Raw genomic sequence first — 17,897 nt, forward strand, 5'->3', positions numbered from 1 at the left:
GAAGGTGTAGAACCATTCTCCGTAACACCAACCTGTCGGAAGTTGCCAGTACGATTGTTAGGTCTTCCCGAGTCTGGATATTTTTTAAAAACTCTGCAGATAACCCCAAACAGGCCGTTTGCAACACCTGTCATGCCTGCATCAGTAGGGGTAGCAAAACTACCAGCCTTACCACAACCAGCATGATCAGGCACATGGCAGCAAAGCACCCGACTTAGTGGGCCCCAGCCCATGCTGCAGGAACAGTGTCTGCGGGTGACACCACAGCTTCTTCCAGTGTTGTGCGTGCAAGCCAATCCCCTGTCCATGGTGCATGCAATGATGCCTCCTGCCCTGCACCTGGCATTGCCCACAGTCAAATAGCACCATCATCAAGAAAATCCATGTCCTTGTCCCAGCGCAGCCTTCAGTTGTCCATACCTCAGTCATTGGAACGTAAGCATAAATACGCAGCCAACACCCTACAGGCCACAGTACTCAATTCTCATATTTCTTGTCTGCTTGCGGTCGAAATGTTGCCTTTTAGGCTCATGGAGACAGAAGCTTTCCGCCACTATTTCTTCTGCTGTGCTGTCCTGGCATTACACAAGCACATGTTCCTCAACATTACCCATGCCCTCAACAATGCATTTACTGGGAAGGTACACCTAACCACGGACACATGGACAAGTGCTTGTGGCCAGGGACAGTACATCTCGATGGGTTAACATAGTGGAAGCTGGGCCCCAGTCAGAGTTTAGGATGCAACTCGTTCTTCTGTTGCCAAGGATTGTGGGCCCTACCTCAATCAGGGTTGCCCCCACTGTGTACATCTCCCGCACCACCTCCTCCTCCTCTTCAGCCTCCATGTCCAAAATGAGCACATCACTCACAAGCTGGAGGCACTGCAGCACTGCCAAGCAAAGCGGCAACAGGCTGTGCTGAAGCTAATTTTCTTAGGTGACAAACCGCACAATGCTAAAGAGTTGTCGACAGCTCTGAAAGAGCAGGCAGATGTGTGGCTGACACCACTGAATCTCTAGCCAGGCATGGTTGTGTGTTATGATTGAGTCACCGTAGGAGGCAAAAACAGAAATGCTAGCTAAGTCCAGAAAACCAGAGAAGTTGGCAACTATCAGATTGCAGACCCCTGAACCTATCAACACAACTAGCAGTAGCCGTGGGGGGTTCCTACGATGACCTAGACCCCTCGATCACAGCCGGAGAGATACATAGGCCTAAAGAAGGAAAGGGGAAATCTAACTGCCCCAGAGCAGACCCCAAAGCAATAGGCAGCCCCCCACATATAATGACGGTGAAGCAAGATGAAAACACTTACACAGACAGAAAGACAGGCTGAGCAAAGACGGGGCCCAAAAACTACCTAGATAGGAACGGATAGGAAGGCTGCTGTCTGCAATCTGCCAAAACCCTATCAGAGACAAAAGCCAACAAGCTGATATAAAAATGGCCCTGAAGCAACTAAGCTTCAAAAACTAAATCAGCACTCAGGTACTTTCAGAAGACAGAGCTCACGGAACACTGCACACTCCAGCAGGGAGTGGCAGAATCCAAAAAGCAAGAAAAACAACAAATCTTAAATGCAAAAAGGCAAAACAGAAAACCTAGCTTTAGGAGAGCAGGAATCAGACTGGTGTCCAAGAGTCCACAGAGAAATCACCCGCAGGGCAGAAAGGGCGTAGGCTGCCTTAAATTCAGTCAGTGACTCCACTCAGCCAATTGTCTTCATTAGTCCCAGGTGCCTGATAATCAGGCTCACTACCTTCCTTCACTAGAATAGGGAGTTCACCAGGCCTCAGTGACGGAGGGGAAAATGAACTCACAACAGTTGTGTGTGACAATGGCAGAAACCTGGTGGCAGCTCTGATGCGAGGCGAACTGACACACATATCATGACTGGCACATGTGCTGAACCTCGTTGTTCAATGTTTTTTAAAAAGCTATCCGGAGCTGCCGTATCTGCTGGTTAAAGTACGACGCCCGTGTGCACATTTTAGAAAGTCAGCTACAGCTTCAGCCGCCATGCCGTGCTTCAGCAGCGATTGCAGATTCCAGCTCACCGACTGGTGTGTGATGTCCCCATGCGTTGGAACTCTACACTGCATATGTTAGAAAGGATTTGTGAGCAGAAGCGGTCAGTTGTTGAATACCAACATCAACAAGGCTGTCGTTTTTCAGGTTTGCCTCAACACATAAGACCTCAGGAGTGGACATGGAAGTCAGACATATGAAGCATCCTCCAAAACTTTGAGGAGTCCACCAAGATGGTGAGCGGCGATGAGGCCATAATTAGCATCACTATCCCACTCATCTGCATTCTGAAAAGCTCTCTGCTCACAATGAAAGAGGATGTATTGCAGGCGGAGCATGAGGATATGGATCAAGGAACCATACAGGGTGATTTCACACAGCCCAACCTCATGTCATCCAAACGTGGAGGAGGACACCTTGGTCAGTTTACCTGTTGGTGAGGACATGGAAGGCTTGCCTGTTACAGTCTGGCACGAATGGCTGACTGTTATGAATGAGTCACCGTAGGAGGCAAAAGCAGAAATACAAGCTAAGTCCAGAAAACCAGAGAAGTTGGCAACTATCAGATTGCAGACCCCTGAACCTATCAACACAACTAGCAGTAGCCGTGGGGGGTTCCTACGATGCCCTAGACCCCTCAATCACAGCCGGAGAAATACATAGGCCTAAAGAAAGAAAGGGGAAATCTAAACTGCCCCAGAGCAGACCCCAAAGCAATAGGCAGCCCCCAACATATAATGACAGTGAAGCAAGATGAAAATACTAACACAGACAGAAAGATAGACTGAGCAAAGACGGGGCCCCAAAACTACCTAGACAGGAAAGGACAGGAAGGCTGCTGTCTGCAATCTGACAAAACCCTATCAAAGACATAAGCCAACCAGCTGATATGAAAAAGGCCCTGAAGCAGCTAGGCTTCAAAAACTGAATCAGCACTCAGGTATTTTCAGAAGACAGAGCTAAATGAATTCAGCACACCCCAGTAGGGAATGGCAGAAATCCAGAAAAACAAAGCAAAAACAAAGTCAAAGCACAAAAGCAAAAGGCCGAGCAGCAAACTTAGCTTTGGAGGAGCAGGAATTCAGACTGGTCTCCAAGGATCCCAAAGAGAAATCACCCGCAGGGCAGAAGGGCGTCGGCAGCATTATATCCAGTCCGTAACTCCACTCAGCCAGTCACAATCATCAGCCTCAGGTGTTTGACAATCAGGCTCACTACCTTTCTTTACCAGAAGAGGGAGTTCCTCGGGCCTCAGTAATGAAGGGGAAAATGAACTCACAACAGTACCTCCCCCTTGAGGAGGGGTCACCGAACCCTCAACTATGCCACCAGGGCGATCAGGGTGAGCCCGATGAAAGGCACGCACCAATCGTTTGGCATGAATATCAGAGGCGGAGACCCAGGAATTATCCTCCTGACCATAACCCTTCCACTTAACCAAATACTGGAGTCTCCGTCTAGCCAGACGGGAATCCAGTACTTTCTCTACCTCATACTCCATGTTACCTTCAACCAATACAGGGTCTGGAGGTGCCAACCCCGGAACAACAGGTTCAACAAACCTCTTCAACAAAGATTTATGGAACACACTATGGATTTTAAATGTGACAGGAAGAGCCAAACGAAAAGAGACCGGATTAATAATCTCCACAATCTTGTAAGGTCCAATAAATCTAGGCTTAAACTTAAGAGAAGCCACCTTCATAGCAATATTTTTTGATGATAACCACACCATATCACCAACCATAAACTGGGGACCAATGGTCCTATGTCGGTTGGAAAACCGCTGGGCCTTCTCCTGGGAGAGAGATAACTTATCCACCACTTGGTCCCAGATCTGGTGCATTCTCTCACCACAGTGTCAACACCTGGGCAGGCAGAGGGCTCCACCTGCCCTGAAGAAAATCGAGGATGAAACCCAAAGTTACAAAAAAAAGGTGACATCAAAGTGGCAGAACTAGCTCTATTATTCAAAGCAAATTCGGCCAAGGGCAAAAATTAAACCCAATCATCCTGATCAGCAGAAATAAAACATCTCAAATATGACTCCAAGGTCTGGTTTGTTCTCTCTGTCTGCCCATTGGTCTGAGGGTGAAAAGCAGAGGAGAAGGATAACTGAATTCCCAGCCTGGAACAGAAAGTTCTCCAAAATCTAGACACAAACTGAACTCCTCTGTCAGATACAATGTTCTCAGGAATCCCGTGCAAACGAACCACCTGTTGTAAAAACAGGGGCACCAACTTAGAGGAAGACGGCAACTTAGGGAGTGGTACAAGATGAACCATCTTAGAGAACCTATCACAAATCACCCAAATAACAGTCATCCTCTGAGAGACAGGCATATCAGAGATAAAATCCATTGAAATATGGGTCCATGGCCTCTTGGGGACAGGCAAAGGCATCAACAACCCACTAGAGCGAGAGCACAATTTAGACCGGGAGCACGTCCCACAGGACTGCACAAAATTCCTGACATCACGAGACAAGGAGGGCCACCAAAAAAACCGACTCACCAGATCTCTAGTACCAAAAATACCTGGATGACCAGCCAGAGCAGAGCAATGAACTTCAGACATCACTCTCTTCTTCCACTGGTCAGGAACATACAACTTTCCACTGGGACAACGCTCAGGTTTGTCCTCCTGGAACTCTTCCAGAGCACGTCTCAAATCGGGCGAGATGGCAGAAAGAACTACCCCTTCGCCTAAGATGGTAGCAGGCTTGGTCACCACAGGAGAATCAGCAAGGAAGCTCCTAGAGAGGGTGTCTCCCTTGACATTCTTTGTTCCAGGAAGAAAAGAAGCCACAAAATCAAAACGTGTAAAAAAACAAGGCCCACCTAGCCTGTCTAGGGTTCAAGCGCTTAGCCGACTCTAGGTAAATTAAATTCTTGTGGTCAGTGAGGACCACAACTTGATGCTTAGCTCCCTCTAACCAATGTCTCCACTCCTCAAATGCCCATTTCATGGCCAACAGTTCCCTATTCCCCACATCATAGTTACGTTCAGATGGAGAGAACTTTCGGGAAAAGAAAGCACAGGGATTCATTTTAGGTGTTACAGGATCCTTTTGGGACAAAACAGCTCCTGCACCAATCTCAGAAGCATCCACCTCTACCTGGAATGGAAGTGAGACATCAGGTTGGCGCAAAACCGGGGCGGAGGTGAATCTTCGCTTCAACTCCTGAAAGGAAGAAACAGCCTCCGGAGACCAATTTAACACATCAGCACCCTTTTTAGTCAAATCAGTCAATGGCTTGGCAATACTAGAAAATTTTGCTATAAATTTCCGATAAAAATTAGCAAAACCCAAAAACTTCTGGAGGGCCTTCAAAGAAGTGGGCTGAACCCAATCGTGAATGGCCTGTACCTTGGCCGGATCCATTTCAGTAGTTGACGGGGACAAAATAAATCCCAAAAAAGAAATCCTCTGTACTCCAAAAAGGCATTTAGATTCCTTGACACACAGGGAATTCTCTCTCAAGATCCGGAACACAGTCCGAATATGTTCCACATGAGAATCCCAATCCTTGGAGAAGATCAAAATATCATCCAGATAGATAATCAAAAATGTATCGACAAAATCTCGGAAAATATCGTTCATGAAGCACTGGAAGACAGAAGGGGCATTAGTGAGCCCAAAAGGCATCACCAGGTACTCAAAATGTCCCTCCGGAGTATTAAACGCCGTCTTCCATTCATCCCCATGCTTAATGCGAATAAGATTATACGCCCCCCTGAGGTCAAGCTTGGTAAACCAGCAAGCACCTTTAACTCTGGAGAATAGATCAGAAATCAGGGGTAATGGATACTGATATTTAACAGTAATTTTGTTGAGGGCACGATAATCAATACAAGGTCTTAATGATCCATCCTTTTTGGCTACAGAAAAGAAACCGGCACCCAAGGGTGACGAGGATGGTCAAATATGACCCTTCTCCAATGCCTCCTTAATATAGGATCGCATAGCCTTGTGCTCGGGTACAGATAAATTGAAGAGCCGACCCTTTGGAAATTTACACCCCGGGCTCAGTTCAATTGCACAGTCATAACTCTTATGAGGAGGCAGAGACGCAGACTCATTCTCACTAAATTCTTCATAAAAGTCCGCCAAATAATCAGGAACATCATGCGACTGAGGAGAGGTGGAAAACACCGGAGCCTCACTAAAGGCACACCGACAACCCCAACTCACCACAGACACAGATTTCCAATCCAAAACTGGATTATGAATCTGTAACCAGGGAAACCCCAGAACAACAGTATCATGCAGATTATGCAACACCAGAAATCTGCAATTTTCTTGATGGTCTGGGGCGACCCGCATTACCACCTGAGTCCAAAACTGGGGTTTATTTTTAGCCAAAGGAGTAGCATCAATTCCCCTCAAAGGGATAGGCGTCTGCAGAGGTGTCATCGGAAATCCACAACGTTTAGCAAAATCCAAGTCCATTAGGTTTAGAGCTGCTCCCGAATCCACAAACGCCTTGGCGGAAAATGTGGACAGGGAGCAGATCAGAGTAATAGCCAGAAGAAACTTAGGTTGAACACCCCCAACAGAAAACGTGTGTGCAAAGCGTTTCTCTCGTTTGGGACAGACAGAAATAATATGCGAGGCATCTCCACAGAAAAAACACAACTTATTACGCCTTCTGAACTCCTGACGCTGCTCTCTGGAAAAAACTGTATCACATTGCATAGGTTCAGACATTTGTTCAACAGGTGGCAACACCTCTCGTGCAGCTCTGCGTTCGCGCAAACGCCGATCAACCTGAATGGCTAATGACATAGAATCGTCAAGACCAGAGGGAACAGGAAATCCCACCATAGTATCTTTTACGGCTTCTGACAACCCCTTCCGAAAGAGAGCAGCCAAGGCATTATCATTCCAGGTAGTAAGTACTGCCCACTTTCGGAATTTTTGACAGTACAATTCTGCAGAATCACGACCCTGGCTCAATGCCAGCAGGGTCTTTTCAGCCAGATCAATGGCATTAGGTTCATCATACAACAACCCCAAAGCTTGAAAGAATGCGTTCACATTAGTCAGAATAGGATCATCTGGTTTCAAAGAAAACGCCCAATCCTGGGGATCGCCACGCAGCAAAGAGATGACAATTTTAACCTGCTGCGCGGAGCTCCCTGACGAGTTAGGCTTCAAGGCAAAAAATAATTTAGAATTATTTTTGAAATTCAAAAATTTAGACCGATCCCCAAAAAATACATCAGGTGTAGGAATCTTTGGTTCAGCAGCATGTGAATGAGCAAGGTAGGCGGAAATTCCCCGCACTTCAGCAGCGAGCTGATCCACACGATCAGACAATTGCTTTATCTCCATTGAGAGAAAAAAAAAAATTCCCCATACGGCCTCAGAGATATAGAGGAAAAAATATACACACTTTTTTTTTTTTTTTTTTACAATTCTTTCCTGCTATTGAGTACCCTAGAATCTGCGGTATGGCGGGTGATTCTGTTATGAATGAGTCACCGTTGGAGGCAAAAGCAGAAATACAAGCTAAGTCCAGAAAACCAGAGAAGTTGGCAACTATCAGATTGCAGACCCCTGAACCTATCAACACAACTAGCAGTAGCCGTGGGGGGTTCCTACGATGCCCTAGACCCCTCGATCACAGCCAGAGAAATACATAGGCCTAAAGAAAGAAAGGGGAAATCTAAACTGCCCCAGAGCAGACCCCAAAGCAATAGGCAGCCCCCAACATATAATGACGGTGAAGCAAGATGAAAATACTAACACAGACAGAAAGATAGATTGAGCAAAGACGGGGCCCCAAAACTACCTAGACAGGAAAGGACAGGAAGGCTGCTGTCTGCAATCTGACAAAACCCTATCAAAGACATAAGCCAACCAGCTGATATGAAAAAGGCCCTGAAGTAGCTAGGCTTCAAAAACTGAATCAGCACTCAAGTATTTTCAGAAGACAGAGCTAAATGAATTCAGCACACCCCAGCAGGGAATGGTAGAAATCCAGAAAAACAAAGCAAAAACAAAGTCAAAGCACAAAAGCAAAAGGTCGAGCAGCAAACTTAGCTTTGGAGGAGCAGGAATTCAGACTGGTCTCCAAGGATCACAAAGAGAAATCACCCGCAGGGCAGAAGGGCGTCGGCAGCATTATATCCAGTCCGTAACTCCACTCAGCCAGTCACAATCATCAGCCTCAGGTGTTTGACAATCAGGCTCACTACCTTTCTTTACCAGAAGAGGGAGTTCCTCGGGCCTCAGTAATGAAGGGGAAAATGAACTCACAACAGCTGACTTTATGTTGTGCTGCCTTTCCCGTGACCCTCATAATGTCAAAATAATGGGTACCAGTCATTACTGGCTAGTGACAGTTGTAGACCCACGCTACACGGATAACTTTCAATCTCTTGTTTCAGAGGCAGACAGGTGTACCAAAATGGTGCAGTACCATAGGGTCATTGTTGCAGAATTATTAAAAAAAATTCCCTTGTCAAAATGCTGGCGGCAGAGATGACAGTTCATTGGCCAACCAAGCAGGACAGGCGAAGCAGACACAAATTCACTCCATCAGAGGCAGGGGAGCACTGGCAAAGTTCTCGGACAGTTTTCTAAGACCCTCCCATCGCCCATGCACTGTGACGTGGGGTAATCTCACAAGAAATGCAATGTTTTCTAAGATGCTGAGGGAGTACCTTGCTGACCATACTAACATCCTCCGTGATTCCTCTGCGCCTTTTAATTATTGGGTATCCAAGCTGAACACGTGGCATGTGCTGGCTCTCTACGCCTTGGAGGTTCTGGCCTACCCTACCGCTAGTGTTTTGGCTGAGAGGGTTTTTAGTGCTGCTGGTGGCATTACCACAGATAAGCGCATTTGCCTTTCTATGGAAAATGCAGACAGGCTGGCTCTTATAAAAATGAACAAGGGATGGATTGGGCCTGACTTCTCGACACCACCAAATGATGACAGCGAAGCATAAACTCCAATGTAGTGTTTTTTTGGGAGGTGTATTCCCATGCACCTCTTCACAACCAAACATGGGTATACGCTTCCTGATTTTGGCTGTTTGTCGTCGTCGTCCTCCTCCTCCTTATCCTCACCGTCCACCACCACTTGAACACCTGGGTGAACGTATTCAGACATGCTCCGGCCACTCTATGTTTTGGCAAGGGTGTTATGATGCCCATCACCAAAATACAAAAAACATGTACATCCCCAAGGGGTGCGTCGTAATTCTTGGCAGCCCATCCACTCACTGCATAGGCTATATCAGTTTAGTAGACCCACTGTTTAATAATGGCCCTTTAAGGGCTCATAATCACTGGTGCGAAAATCGGATGAGTGTAATCTGATTAAAAATCGTATTGCACTCTGACCAATTTTTTTTTTTCTCAGCTGAAATCGGATTGAGAAAAAAAATCGCAGCATGCTGCAATTTGCTGTGATTTTCAGGTGAAAATCGCCAATGCAAGTCAATGGGTGCGATAAAAAATCTGACAGCACTCGCACCATGTGAGTGCTGTCCGATTGATACGCACCGGTGTCCTTTGAAAAAGCCGACAATTCATATGCGGCTACTGTACAATCACACTGACATGTTAGAATAGATATATACACATAGAATACACAGATACAGTTGTGGCCAAAAGTATTGACACCCCTGCAATTCTATCTATCTATCCCCCTGACGAAGGAGATTCTATTTCCGAAACGCGCGTCGGGGCGCGTTCTTATACAACCCATATAGCACCAATTGGCTTACAGGTATTTTATATTTTGTGTCTTGCACACGCCTCATGGCGATTTGTATGTATAATTCCTTTGCACAATAGCACTTTTTGCACTCTGGGCACACTTATTAGATATTCTATGTCACTTTATTCATGCACTTTTTTGTACCTGGATTACTAATTAAGCCTTTTGCTATGGACTGGTTTTTCCATTGTCCATAAATATATTGCTTTTGTAGTTGTATATGCTATTATCTTATTTTATTATATATATACATATATCTTTAATGCATTTAATTGTTGTGCCAATATTTCAATAAAGGCATTTTTATTTTTAACAGATTGTATTATTTATTATTATTATTGTTATTATTTTTTACGAACTTTTTCATCCTGGTGATTTTTATTTCAACCCATCTTTGAATTCTTTTTACCCCTGCAATTCTGTCAGATAATACTCAGTTTCTTCCTGAAAATGATTGCAAACACAAATTCTTTGGTATTATCTTCATTTAATTTGTCTTAAATGAAAAAACACAAAAAGAATTGTCCTAAAGCCAAATTGGATATAATTCCACACCAAACATAAAAAAGAGGGTGGACAAAAGTATTGGCACTGTTCGAAAAATCATGTGATGCTTCTCTAATTTGTGTAATTAACAGCACCTGTAACTTACCTGTGGCACCTAACAGGTGTTGGTAATAACTAAATCACACTTGCAGCCAGTTGACATGGATTAAAGTTGACTCAACCTCTGTCCTGTGTCCTTGTGTGTACCACATTGAGCATGGAGAAAAGAAAGAAGACCAAAGAACTGTCTGAGGACTTGAGAAACCAAATTGTGAGGAAGCATGAGCAATCTCAAGGCTACAAGTCCATCTCCAAAGACCTGAATGTTCCTGTGTCTACCGTGCGCAGTGTCATCAAGAAGTTTAAAGCCCATGGCACTGTGGCTAACCTCCCTAGATGTGGACAGAAAAGAAAAATTGACAAGAGATTTCAACGCAAGATTGTGCGGATGTTGGATAAAGAACCTCGACTAACATCCAAACAAGTTCAAGCTGCCCTGCAGTCCGAGGGTACAACAGTGTCAACCCATACTATCCATCGGCGTCTGAATGAAAAGGGACTGTATGGTAGGAGACCCAGGAAGACCCCACTTCTTACCCCGAGACATAAAAAAGCCAGGCTGAAGTTTGCCAAAACTTACCTGAAAAGCCTAAAACGTTTTGGAACAATGTTCTCTGGTCAGATGAGACAAAAGTAGAGCTTTTTGGGCAAAGGCATCAACATAGAGTTTACAGGAGAAAAAAAGAGGCATTCAAAGAAAAGAACACGGTCCCTACAGTCAAACATGGCGGAGGTTCCCTGATGTTTTGGGGTTGCTTTGCTGCCTCCGGCACTGGACTGCTTGACCATGTGCATGGCATTATGAAGTCTGAAGACTACCAACAAATTTTGCAGCATAATGTAGGGCCCAGTGTGAGAAAGCTGGGTCTCCCTCAGAGGTCATGGGTCTTCTAGCAGGACAATGACCCAAAACACTCTTCAAAAAGCACTAGAAAATGGTTTGAGAGAAAGCACTGGAGACTTCTAAGGTGGCCAGCAATGAGTCCAGACATGAATCCCATAGAATACCTGTGGAAAGATCTAAAAATGGCAGTTTGGAGAAGGCACCCTTCAAATATCAGGGACCTGGAGCAGTTTGCCAAAGAAGAATGGTCTAAAATTCCAGCAGAGCATTGTAAGAAACTCATTGATGGTTACCGGAAGCGGTTGATCGCAGTTATTTTGGCTAAAGGTTGTGCAACTAAGTATTAGGTTGAGGGTGCCAATACTTTTGTTTGGCCCATTTTTGGAGTTTTGTGTGAAATGATCAATGTTTTGCTTTTTGCTTCATTCTCTTTTGTGTTTTTTCATTTAAGACAAATTAAATGAAGATAATAATACCAAAGAATTTGTGTTTGCAATCATTTTCAGGAAGAAACTGAGTATTATCTGACAGAATTGCAGGGGTGTCAATACTTTTGGCCACAACTGTATATATGTGTGTGTCACTGACGTGTGTGTATATATATATGTATTCTATGTGTATATATCTATTCTGTCTATTCTTTTTTGAGCTGTCAGTGTGATTTTACTGTCTAGCTGCATATGAATTGCCGGCTTATCTATCGATCTATCTAATATAAATACATATATATGTTTGTTTGTGTCACTGACATGTATGTATGTATTTTTGTTAGATAGATAGATAAGCTGGTAATTCATATGCGGCTAGACATTAAAATCACACTGACATGTTCTAATACAAAAGATATACTACATGTATACACATAGAATAGGTGAATATATATATATATATTAGAGAGATACATAGCAGAATAGGTGATAATTCATTTGTCGGATTTAGTAAAATAACACTGAGCTCACAAAACACTAGATATATACTCAGAGTACATACATATGCATTCATATGTCAGTGACACACACACACATATATATATATATATATATATATATAAAATATATACATTATATATAATATATGTAATGTATACTGTATAATATATATATATATGTATATATTTTAGAAAAATACAATATATATATTTAGATATGTAATAAAGAATATATATAATATATATCTATATATCTATCTACCACATTACCACACATAATCCCACCCCCCACCACATTACCACACATAATCCCGCTCCCCACCACATTACCACACGAGGATGCGTCCCCCCACATTACCACACGAGGCTCCGTCCCCACACATTACCACACGAGGCTCCATCCCCCCACATTACCACACGAGGCTCCGTAACCACACATTACCACACGAGGCTCCGTCCCCACACATTACCACACGAGGCTCCGTTCCCACACATTACCACATGAGGCTCCGTCCCCACACATTACGACACGAGGCTCCGTCCCCACACATTACCACACGAGGCTCCGTTCCCACACATTACCACATGAGGCTCCGTCCCCACACATTACGACACGAGGCTCCGTCCCCACACATTACCACATGAGGCTCCATCCCCACACATTACCACACGAGGCTCCGTCCCCACACATTACCACACGAGGCTCCATCCCCACACATTACCACACGAGGCTGCGTCCCCACACATCACCACACGAGGCTCTGTCCCCACACATTACCACACGAGGCTCCGTTCCCACACATTACCACATGAGGCTCCGTCCCCACACATTACGACACGAGGCTCCGTCCCCACACATTACCACACGAGGCTCCGTTCCCACACATTACCACATGAGGCTCCGTCCCCACACATTACGACACGAGGCTCCGTCCCCACACATTACCACATGAGGCTCCATCCCCACACATTACCACACGAGGCTCCGTCCCCACACATTACCACATGAGGCTCCATCCCCACACATTACCACACGAGGCTGCGTCCCCACACATCACCACACGAGGCTCTGTCCCCACACATTATCACACGAGGCTCCGTTCCCACACATTACCACATGAGGCTCCGTCCCCACACATTACGACACGAGGCTCCGTCCCCACACATTACCACACGAGGCTCCGTTCCCACACATTACCACATGAGGCTCCGTCCCCACACATTACGACACGAGGCTCCGTCCCCACACATTACCACATGAGGCTCCATCCCCACACATTACCACACGAGGCTCCGTCCCCACACATTACCACATGAGGCTCCATCCCCACACATTACCACATGAGGCTCCGTCCCCACACATTACGACACGAGGCTCCGTCCCCACACATTACCACATGAGGCTCCATCCCCACACATTACCACACGAGGCTGCGTCCCCACACATCACCACACGAGGCTCTGTCCCCACACATTACCACACGAGGCTCCGTTCCCACACATTACCACATGAGGCTCCGTCCCCACACATTACGACACGAGGCTCCGTCCCCACACATTACCACACGAGGCTCCGTTCCCACACATTACCACATGAGGCTCCGTCCCCACACATTACCACATGAGGCTCCATCCCCACACATTACCACACGAGGCTCCGTCCCCACACATTACCACATGAGGCTCCATCCCCACACATTACCACACGAGGCTGCGTCCCCACACATCACCACACGAGGCTCTGTCCCCACACATTACCACATGAGGCTCCGCCCCCCCACATTACCACACCCAGCACTTCCTTTCAATGTAATTCAACCACTTCAGCCAAGGTAAACGTACATTTAATTGCATCCGCATTCTCCCAAACAAAATGAGCCAAGAAGAGACGCCAGGTCCATCTCACAGGCAGCAGGAAAATCCGGACAACGATGCAGTCGCTGCTCCACAACAACATCGACAAAATCGTAGGATTGGTTATCAACAACGAACACCTGAGCAGACTGATAAGGACAGAGAGAGATATCACAAGGTTTATATCAACCGAGTGACAGAAAATAGGGAAGCTGATATATATAACCAGCGTCATCGAAGAAGGAATTTGACACCTGCGGAAGTTGAAAACAACAATGCCCGTCGACGTAAACTGCCACCACCTTCGAGGTTTTCAGCAAGAAATCCAGAAAATATACCCAGTGAACACCACGTGGGAAAACGAGACGTTACGTGTAGTGATTGCGGTGCATCTCACTTTTGGAAAGAAAAATTACACAGTGCAAAGTTTGCGTCGTGCTGCAGAAGTGGTACCATACACTTACGTGAAGTAAATGCATATCCTCAGCAGTTTCAAGCATGGTTAACTGAAGATACGTACGAGGCAAAAAATTTTAGAAAGAACATCAGAAAGTACAACAGTGCTTTTGCCTTTGCATCCTTTGGATTTCAGTCAATGAAATTTTCCAGTGGCCCACCCGTTTTAGTCATTCATGGACAAGTATACCACTGTACATCAACTTCTCTAAGGTAAAAGACCTGAATACAATTAAATATACGTTTTTAATTCATTCCTACTCTTTTTTTAATAATTAAAAATATATTTGTGCTTTCTTTAGATCTGATATTCCTTCATATTCACAACTCTACATATTGGACCCTGAGTATATAAACATTCAACGATTAAATAATGAGCAAAATGAAGGATGCAAGAGGGACATAATGAATAATATTGACTGTTTACTCAGAGATATCAACCCATTTGCTCAGGCTTTCAAGATGATGAAGGATTTGATTGATCAGGGTGGCTACGACCAGCATAAAATCAAAATGTGGATAACCAAGGATAGACAACACGACTCTCACCGATGCAACTTGCCAACAGCCAATGAAGTTGCAGCTGTGTTTGTCTCCGAGGATGGAGAGCCGCCGATCAAAAGAGACATTACCGTTCATCCCATTGGGCAGCGAGGACTACAGAATATTGTGTACCATAGCCCAAACTGTGATCCAATGGTCTATCCACTCCTCTTTCCGTATGGTGAACACGAATGGCAACCTGGAATATGGAAGCAAAGGAGAACTGCAAAAAGGAAGTCATGAAATGGAGGAAGGTGACGATGAAGGACAGGAAGATATCAGTCACGATGCAGGGGAACAAGAAAAAAAATAAACATAAATGTGTCGATGAGGGAATTCTATGCGTACCACCTTCAGGATCGACAATCCTTCAGCCCGCTGTCACATTCTGGCAAACTGACACAACAATACATAATTGATGCCTACCTAAAGGTTGAAGCGCAGCAACTGGACTGGAACATACAAAACCAAAAGAAGCTCAGAGTAGAATTATATGTCAGGCTTATGGATTATATCAACAGTAGGGCTGAACAACAAGATCTGAGACCGGGTCGCATCGTCATACTTCCCTCTTCTTTTACCAGTGGAAAACGTGCCATGACACAGAATTACCAAGATGCGATGACTTTGGTAGCAAAATTTGGAAAGCCGGATTTATTTATTACAATCACTTGACCCCTAAAGTGGGAAGAAATTCAGTCTGGCCTTTTACAACATGAAACAGCAATAGACTGCCCAGATTTGGTATCTACCATATTCCACTTAAAGCTACAAGAGTTACTAAATGACTTGACTGCAAAAAAATGAGGAGTGATGGGACAAGTAAAGGCATACACCTACGTCATTGAATTTCAAAAAAGAGGTATTACGTACATTCATCTGAATGTTCGTAACAGTAATGTTAAGAATGGAATGATTAATAATGCACATTTAATGCATCCTTTTATTGTTTCAGGTCTTCCTCATTGCCATATGCTCTTAATTCTGGACGACGAAGACAAGTTTCGAGAAGCTATCGATTGTGACAATGCTGTTTGTGCAGAAATTCCTGACCCGGATATTAACAAGGAGCTTTATGATGTTGTCACCAGCTGCATGATTCATGAGCTCTGTGGAGAACAAAATAGAAATTCACCGTGTATGGAAGATGTAAAAGGAATCCGGACATGCTCCAAAAAGTTTCCCAAAGACTTCAGCGAAGAAACAAATATTAATGTGGATGGTTATCCAGTATACTGCAGAGAAAAAGATGGCATTAAGCTCAAGATTAGGGATGTGGAAGCTGACAGCCGTTGGGTTGTACCATACAACCCCTACCTCTCTCAGAAATACAACGCACACATAAATGTGGAAATCTGCTCTTCCATCCAGACCGTCAAATATATTTTCAAGTAAATGTACAAAGGACATGATGCAGCCATTGTTCAAGTGAACGAAGTCAGCAACACCGGCACCTACCACTGGGACGAGATTAAGACTTACATCGATACATGATATTTGGCAACGCCTGAAGCAATGTGGCGGCTGTGAAAATTTGAGATGTCTGCACGTTCCCATGCTGTAGAAAGACTTCCGGTACACCTACCTTTCCAACAATCAGTTTACTTTGAGGATGGAACGGAGCAGCTTTCTGTGGAAAAAGCTCAGCGTAATGGCACAAAACAAAACTTGCGAAATGGTTTGTTCTAAACCAAACTGATCCATCAACTCGTCAGTATTTATATTGTGAAATACCCTACCATTAAGTCTGGACAAATAAGTTTTGGAAGACAAGAAAAAGAGGTGCTGACAAGATCATTCCAAGAATGTACTCTGTCTCTCCACAAGATATGGAAAGATTTTCCCTGCGCCTACACCTAATGCATAGCAAGGGTAAGTTATATTCATCTAATTGTACGTTATTAGATCATCCTGACTTTTTTATAATTTTTAATTATTTTCTTTATGTTGTTTACAGGTGCTACATCATTCGAAGATCTGAGAACAGTGGAAGGACACACATATGAAACTTATATTCTGGCAGCAAAGGCCATGGGTGTTGTGAGTTCATTTTCCCCTTCACTACTGAGGCCCGAGGAACTCCCTCTTCTGGTGAAGAAAGGTAGTGAGCCTGATTGTCAAACACCTGGGGCTGATGATGATGACTGGCTGAGTGGAGTTAATGACTGGATATAAGGCTGCCGACGCCCTTCTGGCCTGCGGGTGATTTCTCTGTGGACTTCTAGGAAACCAGTCTGATTCCTGCTCATCTAAAGCTAAGATTTCTGCTTTGCCTTTTTGCATTTGTGTTTTGTTTTCCTTGCTTTTCTGGATTCTGCCATTCCCTGCTGGGGTCAGCTGAATCTCCTTTTGCCTGTTGCTCTGTCTTCAGAATATTCCTGAGTACTGACATAGCCTTTTTTGAAGCCTAGCGTCTTCAGGGCCTTTTTTACTGTCAGTTTGTTGGCTCTTATTTCCATAGGGTTTTTCACGGATTGCAGACAGCAGCCTTCCTGTCCTTTCCTATCTAAGCTAGCTTGGGCCCCATCTTTGCTCAGTCTATCTTTCTGTCTGTGTTTTGTTCTTTCTTCTTGCTTCACCGTCATTATATGTGGGGGGCTGCCTTTTGCTTTGGGGTCTGCTCTGGGGCAGTTTAGATTTCCCTTTCTGTCTTTAGGCTATTTAGTCCTCCGGCTGTGATCGAGGGGCCTAGGGCATCGTAGGAGCCCCCCACGGCTACTGCTAGTTGTGTTGATAGGTTCAGGGGTCTGCAATCCGATAGCTGCCAACTTCTCTGGTTTTCTGGACTTAGCTAGCATTTCTATTTTTGCCTCCTACGGTGACTCAATCATAACAGAATCACCCGCCATACCGCAGATCCTAGGGTACTCAACTGCAGGAAAGAATTGTACAAAAAAAA

General features: G+C 44.8%; 2 pseudogenes; one reads left to right on the forward strand and one right to left on the reverse strand.

Moving 5' to 3' along the window:
* The window catches only part of LOC141055936 (fibroblast growth factor receptor substrate 2-like), a 55,605-nt pseudogene extending 41,106 nt beyond the window's left edge, over window positions 1–14,499 (reverse strand).
* An 826-nt stretch (window positions 14,500–15,325) lies between these two features.
* On the forward strand, window positions 15,326–16,492 carry LOC141055939 (uncharacterized; annotated as a pseudogene).
* Window positions 16,493–17,897: the final 1,405 nt, after the last annotated feature.

The sequence above is a fragment of the Dendrobates tinctorius genome, unplaced genomic scaffold (genome assembly GCF_039654945.1).
Source record: "Dendrobates tinctorius isolate UK_male_01 unplaced genomic scaffold, ASM3965494v1 ptg000192l, whole genome shotgun sequence".
NCBI lineage: Eukaryota > Metazoa > Chordata > Amphibia > Anura > Dendrobatidae > Dendrobates > Dendrobates tinctorius.